Raw genomic sequence first — 9,959 nt, forward strand, 5'->3', positions numbered from 1 at the left:
CAGTGAAGCAACGTCCTCCACAACTAGACTGAAGAACAAAACGACAGCAACTTGTCTGTTCCCATCCCCCCAATTCCCCAATAAAAATCTTTAAACAACAACAAACAAACAAACAAACAAACAAAAACTAAACCCCATCATATGCTGCCTCCAAGAGACTCATCTCAGCTACAAGGACAAATATAGACTCAAAGTGAAAGGGTGGAAATTGACACTCCAAGCAAATGGTATTCAGAGAAAAGCAAGTGTAGCTATACTGAGAGCAGATGAAACAGACTTCAGGATCAAAACGGTAACAAGAGACAAAGATGGATGTTTCATAATGGTAAAGGGGACTGTACAACAAGAAGACACAATAATCATCAATATTTATGCCCCCCAATCAGGTAGCACCACAATATACAAAGCAACTACTAACAGAACTAAAGGGAAAAATTGACCAAAACACAATTATAGTAAGGGGACCTAAATACTTCATTGATAGCTATGGATAGATCATCCAAACAGAAAATAAATAAGGAAATATCAGCCCTTATAATGACATATTCCATGAAATGGACATAAGTGACATTTGTAAAGCACTTCATCCTAGAACATCAGACTATACATTCTTTTCTAGTGTACGTGGAACATTCTCAAGGATAGACCATATACTGGGACATAAAACTAGCCTCAGCAAATTTAAGAAGATTGAAATCATACCAAGCATATTCTCTGATCACAAGGCTTTGAAATTGGATATCAACTGCAAAAAGAAAGCAGGAAAACCCACACATATGTAGAGATTAAACAACATACTTTTAAAGGACTGTGTCAAAGAAGAAATAAGATGAGAGATCAAAAGATACATAGAAACAAATGAGAATGAAAATACATTCTGCCAAAAGTTTTGGGATGCAAAGAAAGCAGTTTTAAGAGGGAAATTTATATCATTACAGGCCTATCGCAAGAAAAAAGAAAAACCCCAGACAAACAACCTCATCTCTCACCTTAAAGAACTAGGAGAAGAAGAACAAATGAAACCCAAATTCAGCAGAAAGAAGGAAATAATAAAAATCAAAGCTAAACAAAAAGACAATAGAAAAAATTAAGGCAACAAAGAGCTGGTTCTTTGAAAAGATTAATAAAATTGACAAAGCCTTGGCTAGACTCACTAAGATAAAAAGAGAAAAGACACACATAAAATCAGAAATGAAAGAAGAAAAGTTACCATGGATGACACAGAAATACAAAGGATCATCCAAGAATACTATGAAGGACCATATGCCACCAACTTCAATAACCTAGAAGAAATGGACATGTTCTTAGAAACATATAGCCTTCCTAGGCTGAATCACAAAGAACTGGAAAATCTATATAGACTGATCAACAGTAAGGAAATTGAATCAGTCACCTGAAACCCTCCCAACAGCAAAAGTCCAGGACCAGATGGCTCCGCTAGTGAATGCTACCAAACATTCAAAGAGGATCTAATACCGTCCTACTCCAACCCTTACAAAAAATTGAAGAAGAGACAATACTCCTCAACTCGTTTTATGAAGACAACATTACCCTGATACCAAAACCTGGTAAGGATAACACAAAGAAAGAAAATTACAGATGAATGTCTCTGATGAATACAGGTGCAAACATCCTAAACAAAATTCTAGCAAATCAAATACAATAATGCACTAAAAAGATTATACATCATAACCAAGTGGGGTTTATCCCAGTGGCACAAGGATGGTTCAACATACACAAATCAATCAATGTGATACACCACATAAACAAAATAAAGGACAAAAATCATATGAATCGAAGCAAAAAAAAAGCGTTTGACAAGATACTACATCCTTTCATGGTTAAAACACTTAATAAAATAGGTATAGATGGAAAATACCTTAACATAATAGAGACCATATATGACAAACCCTCCACTAAAATCATGTTAACAAGGAAAAACTGAAGCCCTTTGCTCTACCTTCAGGGACACGACCAGGCTGTCCTCTATCACCTCTGCTCTCCAACATAGCATTGGAAGGCCTAGCCAGAGCCATCAGGCAAGAGAAAGAAACAAAAGACATCCAAATTGGGAATGAAGAAGTTAAGTTGTCACTTTTTGCAGATGACAAGATGCTATATATAGAAAACCCTAAATACTCCATTGAAAAACTTTTAGAAACAATAAATGAGTACAGTAAAATTGCCGGCTACAAAATCAATGTAAAACCATCCATTGCATTTGTATATACTAACAAAGAAGTCTCAGAAAAAGAAATAAAAAAATTCATTTTGCAGTTGCAACAAAAAGAATAAAATACCTAGGAATAAACTTAACCAAAGATGTGAAAGACCTCTACACTGAAAACTATAAGACATTTTTAAAAGAAATAAAAGAAGACACAAGGAAATTGAAGCCATTCCTTGTTCATGGATTGGAAGAATCAGCATAGTTAAAATGGCCATATTACCTACCCAAAACAATGTACACATTTAATGCAATTGTTATCAAAATCCCAATGGCATTTTTTAAAGAAATAGAACAAAAAAATCATCAGTTATGTATGGAACTACAAAAGACTCCAAATAGCCAAAGCAATCCTAAGCAACACAAACAACGCTGGAGGTATCACACTCCCTGACTTCAGCTTGTACTACAGGGCAACAATAATCAAAACAGCAAGGTACCAGCAGAAAGACAGACACACAGACCAATGGAATAGAATTGAGAACCCAGAAATAAACCCACATAAATATGAACAGATAATTTTTGACAAAGAAGCCAAAAACATACAATGGAGAAAAGACAGCCTCTTCAATAAATGGTGCTGGGAGAATTGGAAAGCCACATGCAAAAGAATGAAACTACACTTCTATCTGTCACCATGTACCAAAATTAACTCAAAATGGATAAAAAACCCAAACATAAGACCTGAAACAATAAACTGCATAGAAGAAAACATAGCTACTAAACTTATGGACCTTGAGTTCAAAGAGGATTTTATGAATTTGAGTTCAAAGGCAAGGGAAGTGAAAGCTAAAATAAATGAATGGGACTATATCAAACTAAAAAGCTTCTGCATAGCAAAAGAAACCATCAACAAAACAAAGAGGCAACCAACCAAATGGGAGAACACATCTGCAAACAATGCCTCCGATAAGGGGCTAATATCCAAAATATATAAGGAACTCGACAACAAAAGAGACAAACAATCCAATTAAAAAATGAGCACAGGATCTAAAAAGACATTTCTCCAAAGAGGATATACAAATGGCCAGTAGACACACAAAAAAAATGCTCAACATCACTAATCATCAGAGAAGCAAATAAAAGCACAGTGAGATATCACCTCACACCAGTTAGAATGGCTATCATCAACAAGACAAATAATAAGTGTTGTTGGGACTATGGAGAAAAAGAAACCCTCCTACACTTTTGGTGGGAATGCAGATGGGTACAGTTTCTATGGAAGGCAGTGTGGAGGTTCCTCAAAAAATTAAAAATAGAATTACCATATGGCCCAGCAATCCCTCTCCTGGGTATGTATATACCCAAAAAATCTGAAAACACTTATTCATAAAGATATATGTGCTCTGATGTTCATTGCAGCTTTTACAGTGGTCAAAATATGGAAACAACTTAAGTGTCTTTCAATAGATGATTGGATAAAGAAAATGTGGTATATAAACATAATGGTATATATACACAATGGAATACTATTCTTCTAGAAGAAAAGGTGAAACACTGCCATTTGTGACAACATGGATGGATCTTGAGATTATTATGCTAAGCGAAATAAGTCAGACAGAAAAAGTCAAGAACCACATGATTTCACTGATATGTGAAACTGAAAACAACAAAGAAACAAGACTAACAAATGAAGAAACAAAAACTCATAGACACAGACAATAGTTTAGTGGTTACCAGAGGGTAAGAGGGGAGGAGGGTGGTAGATGAGGGTAAAGGGGATCAAATATATGGTGATGGAAGGAGAGCTGACTCTGGGTGGTGAACACACAATGTGATATATAGATGATGTATTACAGAATTGTACATCTGAAACCTATGTAACTTTACTAACTATTGTCACCCCAATAAACTTTAATTAAAAAAAAAGTCATGCGGATGTAACATAAAGCATAGGGAATATAGTCAATAGTATTATGGTAGCCTGGGACATTTTGTTGGTTGGTGGAGTTATCATGGTGATTACTTCTTTACATATGTAAATGTTGAATAATGATGGTATACACCTGTAACTAATATAATATGGTATCTTAGCTATATTTTAATAAAAATCTTTAAAAATTTTTAAAGATTGGATATGGTAGGGTTTCTTGGCTGTTCAAGTTTCATAGCATGCCTTCCTTTTGTGTTCTAAGCAAGTTCTGGTTCAAATGGAAAGCATGGTCAATCTGGGCTCTCAGTACATCCACTTACTGAGTGGTAGACTTTCCATTCTTACCCTGTTCTCCCTTTGAATTTCACAGAACTCTCACATGTGATGGGTCCACAGGAATTCTCATGGGACATTGTAAACAGTCTGCCAATGAGTCAAGGAACAACGCAGGTCTTCTCTGCTCAGGTGCATACTCCATCATCCTATTGTATTTCATTTATAAAACACATGTTTGAAGATAAAATTATCAAGTGTTGCAAACCAGTGACAGCAGAAAATTAAATCAAACAAGGGGTCCTTTTGAGAGCAGGGCCGTGTACAACTACGCAGGTTGCTCACCCATGATCTGGCTCGGACCCCCATCATACCAATTCTTCATTGACTTCCTTCAAGACTCCATGCTTGCTTATACTGTTTATAGTTTTCCTCTTCCATTTAGAACACCCTGATCTCATCTTTAAGTGACTAATTCATTTTTAAGACAAAACTAAAATGGTTACTCCACACATGATATCATTCCTGACTTATATAGGGAGACTTATTAGTTGTTTATTCTTTGTTCCAATAGCATTCAGAATTTTGTTCATTATGACCTAAAACCGCAAGACATTAAGAAGGTCTGTGCATTTATAAACAATAGTGAGAAAGAGTAAGTGTTATACTTTATTCATCTTGATTTTTCTCTTTCTCCCTCCATGTACCTCCTCCTTATTTTAAGTATTCAATTACATGTTGGCTGAATAATAGGCTAAGATTTTTAGGACAAGAAACATTAGTTAAGTTAAATATAAATTACAATCTTATAATCCTTTGGTTGAATTTGTACTAATTTTCATTCAGCAAATACTTTTCAGGCTCTATATAGACAGTCTATGGAGCACTGAAGAACATAAATAAAATCCCTTTCTTATGGAATTTACATTCTGGTTGGGGGGCAAATAATATACAAGAGGCAATTATGTAATATAAGGTCAGTTAATGCTAATATAAAAATGAAGGTGGTAAGAGAAATGAGGGTGGTCTGTGTTAGTTTAGACAGGGATGTGAAGGAGGGGAAACGTGTGCTGCCATCTTGGGGGAAAACTATGGTGAGTACCAGGATGTACTTGAAGAAGAGCTGAAGACCTAGCCTGAACCTTTTAGAGGAAACAGAATATTTGCATACCTTCAATGTGCCTACTTCAAAATATTTATTCTTTACTGTACTACTTTTAATATATGTCTGTATATTTAATACTTCTCCCTCCAGGAGAAGTGAGATGGATGTAGTGACTGGTTTCTATAAAGTATAGAAAAGGGAACATAGTGCATTTCCAGTGGAGAAACCTTGCATTTTCCCTCAGAACTATGAAGATAATATTCTTTAATAGCAACCTAATTCCCAATAAGAATTCTGATGCCAGCTTGATTCTTGTGCCCCCATATTCTATCCTAACTATAGCTATTATGAGTTTTATTTGTCTTTTAAGTTCTTTTATTTCAAACGGATGTGTGTAGGTGATGGTCTTTGATTACTTATCCCATTTGATATTTGACTAGTCATTTGAACTTAAGGACTTACACCTGTTTTTAGCTGGGAGAAATATTATTCTTATTTTTCCCCATCTCTACATTTTTTTTCCTTCTGAAACTCCCCTACTAAAAGCATTTTTGAGTATTGATTTATCCTTCCCACCTTGTAAAATATTTTCTCATATTTTCCTTCACTTTTTAAAAAATTTTATGTTCATGGAGAAGATTTGACTCTGTCCTTTTACTCTGTCTTTCAGATTACTAATTTAATTTACTTGTGCCATCTTTTTTCGCTTAGCTGTCTTAATTTTTTTAAATATGCAAACATATTTAAAAGTATTTTAAGGTCATGTTTATTGAGTAAAATTTGCATAGTGTAATATTTGCTCCTGTTAGCCTCTAGTTCTATGAATTTTGACTGAAGCACACAGTCATTTAACCATTACCACAATTCAGTTATGGAAGAGTTCCATTACCCCCAGGTGATGGTAACATTTTAATTTATTTTTTCTGTTACGTTTTTCGTAGATAGGTTCTTTTTTATGCATTATTCTCTCTAATCTATTTTCTAAAAGTTAGAAAATAGATTAGAGAGAATAATGCATAAATTTAGACTTTTTAGGATCAATTGTTCCATCTGGTGGGTCTCTCCACTCCCCTTCACGTTGGTGGTGTGAGTTTCTCTGTGATTTGTAGGTCAATTTTCCCAGTGGCTTCTGCCTTGAGTGAGAAAGCTGATTTCAGACAGATCAGTAAGGTGAGTAAAATGTGTGGATGGCAGCTTCCCTTTAGGGTTGTGGGCATGACACAGGTAACCCGAGGATCCCAAAGGACCAAGTAAAGCTATCTTTACTTGACTGTGTGGTATTCTCACTCTGGGTAAAAGCTTCTTCTTTTATTTCTTTCTCTTTAATGCTTGTTATGATGATCCAGATGTTCTTGAGATATACTTCCCTCTCTCTCAGGTATTTATTCCATGTTAGCAATCTTCTTGAGGCAGTTAGTTCACTCTCTTCATAGGGCATGTTTCAGGTTTAAAGCTCTGGTCTAAGCCAACTGCTGAATGTTGCTGCAATCGCTCTCTCCCCCCCCCCTTTCTTTTTTTCCTCCCTTTTTTCTCCATCTGCTCCACAGGATGAGATTCATATCATGGCCTCAGTGTTCATGAATTCCCCACAAGTTCTTATCCATTAATGCCTGTTTCTTGTTTTCTAGCACTCTTATGGATTTCTGTTTCTGTTTTTCCTTCCTTTACTTTTTCTGCCCTCCCTCTTTTCCTCTCTCCCTCCTTACCTCTCTCCCTTCCACTTCTCTTTTTTCCCTTCTTTCTTCTTCTTCTTCTTCTTCTTCTTCTTCTTCTTCTTCTTCTTCTTCTTATTATTATTATTATTATTATTATTATTATTATTATTGGCGACAAAACTTTATTGAAGGGATTGGTACATATATCCTTCTGAGAAATGTCTGAAGCCATTCATTTGATGGTTATAAACACATCAGAATCTGTTCTACTCATATTTTTTGGTTTGCTTGTCAAGGAAAAATCATGAACCAAATCCAAAAGGCCTGATTTTAAAAGTCTATAAATAGGGAGCATTAAACACTGCCAGGGCTACTATGTCAAGAAACATTGTACAATTAAAATCAAGACAATTCCAAAGAAGTCCAGCAAGGCAAGTTGGCAAGTAGAAGTGAAATAATTTGTTATACAAAATGCAAAAGGAGTCAAAGAAGAATTACAGAAAATAAAATTTTGGTCACAAAATAATTACTACATAAAGCAACATAAGGATGCTACTAGTTGGTTTCTTTAAGGGAGAAGAAATCAAACCATTAGTTTTCTGCTTATCTAGAAGGAAAATTAGGAAAGTGTTTGGAAAATACTTCTGTTATTAAGTGTGTTCTTTCTCCTCAGCTATCTAGAATTCCCAAACATCTGAATTATTCTTGCCAAGCTGTAGAAATGAGAACATAAAATAAGTGTTTGGCATTCATTGGGACACTTACAACACCCGAATCAGGTCCAGAGTAATCCCAGATCAGGGGATGTCAATGTTGAGTACTTTTATTTCCACCTTTTCTCCAGGGCCCAGTTGAAAACTCCTTCTCTTTTTCATTTTAGAAAGTTTTGCTGCTGTTCATTTCATATGGGAATCAGCCCTGCTTTCCCCACCCCTATATCCACAAAAATTTCAAACAAAGTGGCATTCTCAACTCAGCCTGTAAAAACTGTGCCAACCCGCAGGTCTTCCAAACAGACTATGCTTCTCTTGAAATTAGGTTTATCAAAACCTGTCTGAAAGTCAAAGCTTTCAGGCTGGCTGAGACCACCTATGATGATCTGTAAGGTGTGTACTGTTGTTTGCAATCTTTCTGAAATTTTCTTTATTCATTCCTTTTTAAGGAATGAATTTATTTTTTGCTGCATTTCAGGCTTTCCAGTCTCAGACAGTGTTCCTCCAATGAATGATAAAAACCCCTTTGCCATGTCATACGATTCTGGGTGGATACAAGTTTGGTCCAAAGGATTTGGCTTTAGTACAGCATTCACTGTGGTTTTGCTCTTCTTCTTGCCCTGCTTCTATTTGTGACCTCAACACCTGCTGGAACTGTCACAGAAACTCCTTGAATGAGGCCTGCAGATTCAGTGTGCTGACTGCAAAATGTTTGAATATAATCCTGATTGATTCTGATAAAGCCAGCACACTGCTGGAAAGACTTTGGACCCAGTCCTTTTACTTTTTTCAGCTGTTCTTGGTTGATGACGGACCTGTTTTCCTCTTGCCATTCAATAATACTTTTGGCTCAGTTGGCATTGAGTCCCACAATGTGCCTTAACAAAACTTCTGAACAGATGTTAATATCCACTCCCACAAAGCTGACACATTCTTCCACAACACTGTCCAGTGTTGCCTTGAGTAAAGTCTGGAATACATCGTACTGATACACTCCAACTCCAATGTGCTTTGGCTTGATTTTGACGAGCTCAGCTAATGGATCTTGTACACGACTTGCTATGGAAACTTCACTTCTCAAATTAGGGTCCAGTCCTGGCATCTCTTTGTTAGCTTCAGGGCTGACACTGTACATGGATGTTCCTGTTTCACTGATGATACTTGGTTCTTAGTTCTGAAGGCCAACGATTCATAGGCATCAAAACAGTAAACAACATCCAGTGGTGCAAAGTAATTTTTCATTATCAGGTCAGCAAAGTGAGCTTCTGTTTCCCAGCAGGCAGTTCCATGTCCAGTCACCACTGTGCTGCAGCTTTGGCTAGTAAAGGTGGCAGAGGAAGGGAGGAGCATTCCTCTGAGACTCCAAATGTAGAGGTCTCCTGCAATTTTATCCAGCATTGTTTTACATAGATTTTTCTCTCTCTCCCTTTCTTCTTTTTCTTGTATTTCCTGTAATTTTGTTTTTAGTCCTGTATCTTAATCTAATCTTTTTATTTTACACTAGTCAGAGAGGCAGTGCAGTATAACTGTTGAGAGGTGTACTCTGGCACCAGATGGCCTGAGATGGAATATCAAGTCTTTCATATATTATCTGTGTGACCTTAGGAAGTTGCTTTATTTTTCTGTGCTTTGATTTCTTTATTTATAAAAGTGGTGTCCCACCTATATGATATTGTTCTAAGGATTAATAGTTAATACATGTAAATCCTTTAGAACATTGCCTGGCACATATTATTATTGTTTTATATAGTATGTTCTCAAAATTTAATGAGTTCTGTCTTTAATATTATGATTTTTAAAACTTTTAGTTTAATGGATTGCACAAACAATGTGTTTTATTTACTTATTCCAAAGGTGGGAAAAACTAATGGTATAAGGATAGTTGCATAATATATTAACGATTAGAAACAATTGAAATTTAACAACTATAAGATGAATAAATAAATCACTAAATATTTTATTTTATTAATTTTATTTATTTATTTTAAAAAATATTTTATTGGGGAATTGGGGGAGGGGAACAGTGTTGGGGAACTGGGAAAGGGGAACAGCCAAGATGTTTCCCTTGAATCTTAGTTGTGGAGGGTGCAACAAGCTCAGCTCCAAGTCCAGT

At 35.8% G+C, this 9,959-nt stretch overlaps 1 pseudogene; it reads right to left on the reverse strand.

Annotated features, from left to right (window-relative positions):
* Positions 1 to 7,894: 7,894 nt before the first annotated feature.
* Positions 7,895 to 9,244, reverse strand: LOC109374575 (S1 RNA-binding domain-containing protein 1-like; annotated as a pseudogene).
* Between the last annotated feature and the right edge of the window lie 715 nt (positions 9,245 to 9,959).

This window comes from Hipposideros armiger, unplaced genomic scaffold, assembly GCF_001890085.2.
Source record: "Hipposideros armiger isolate ML-2016 unplaced genomic scaffold, ASM189008v1 scaffold_836, whole genome shotgun sequence".
NCBI lineage: Eukaryota > Metazoa > Chordata > Mammalia > Chiroptera > Hipposideridae > Hipposideros > Hipposideros armiger.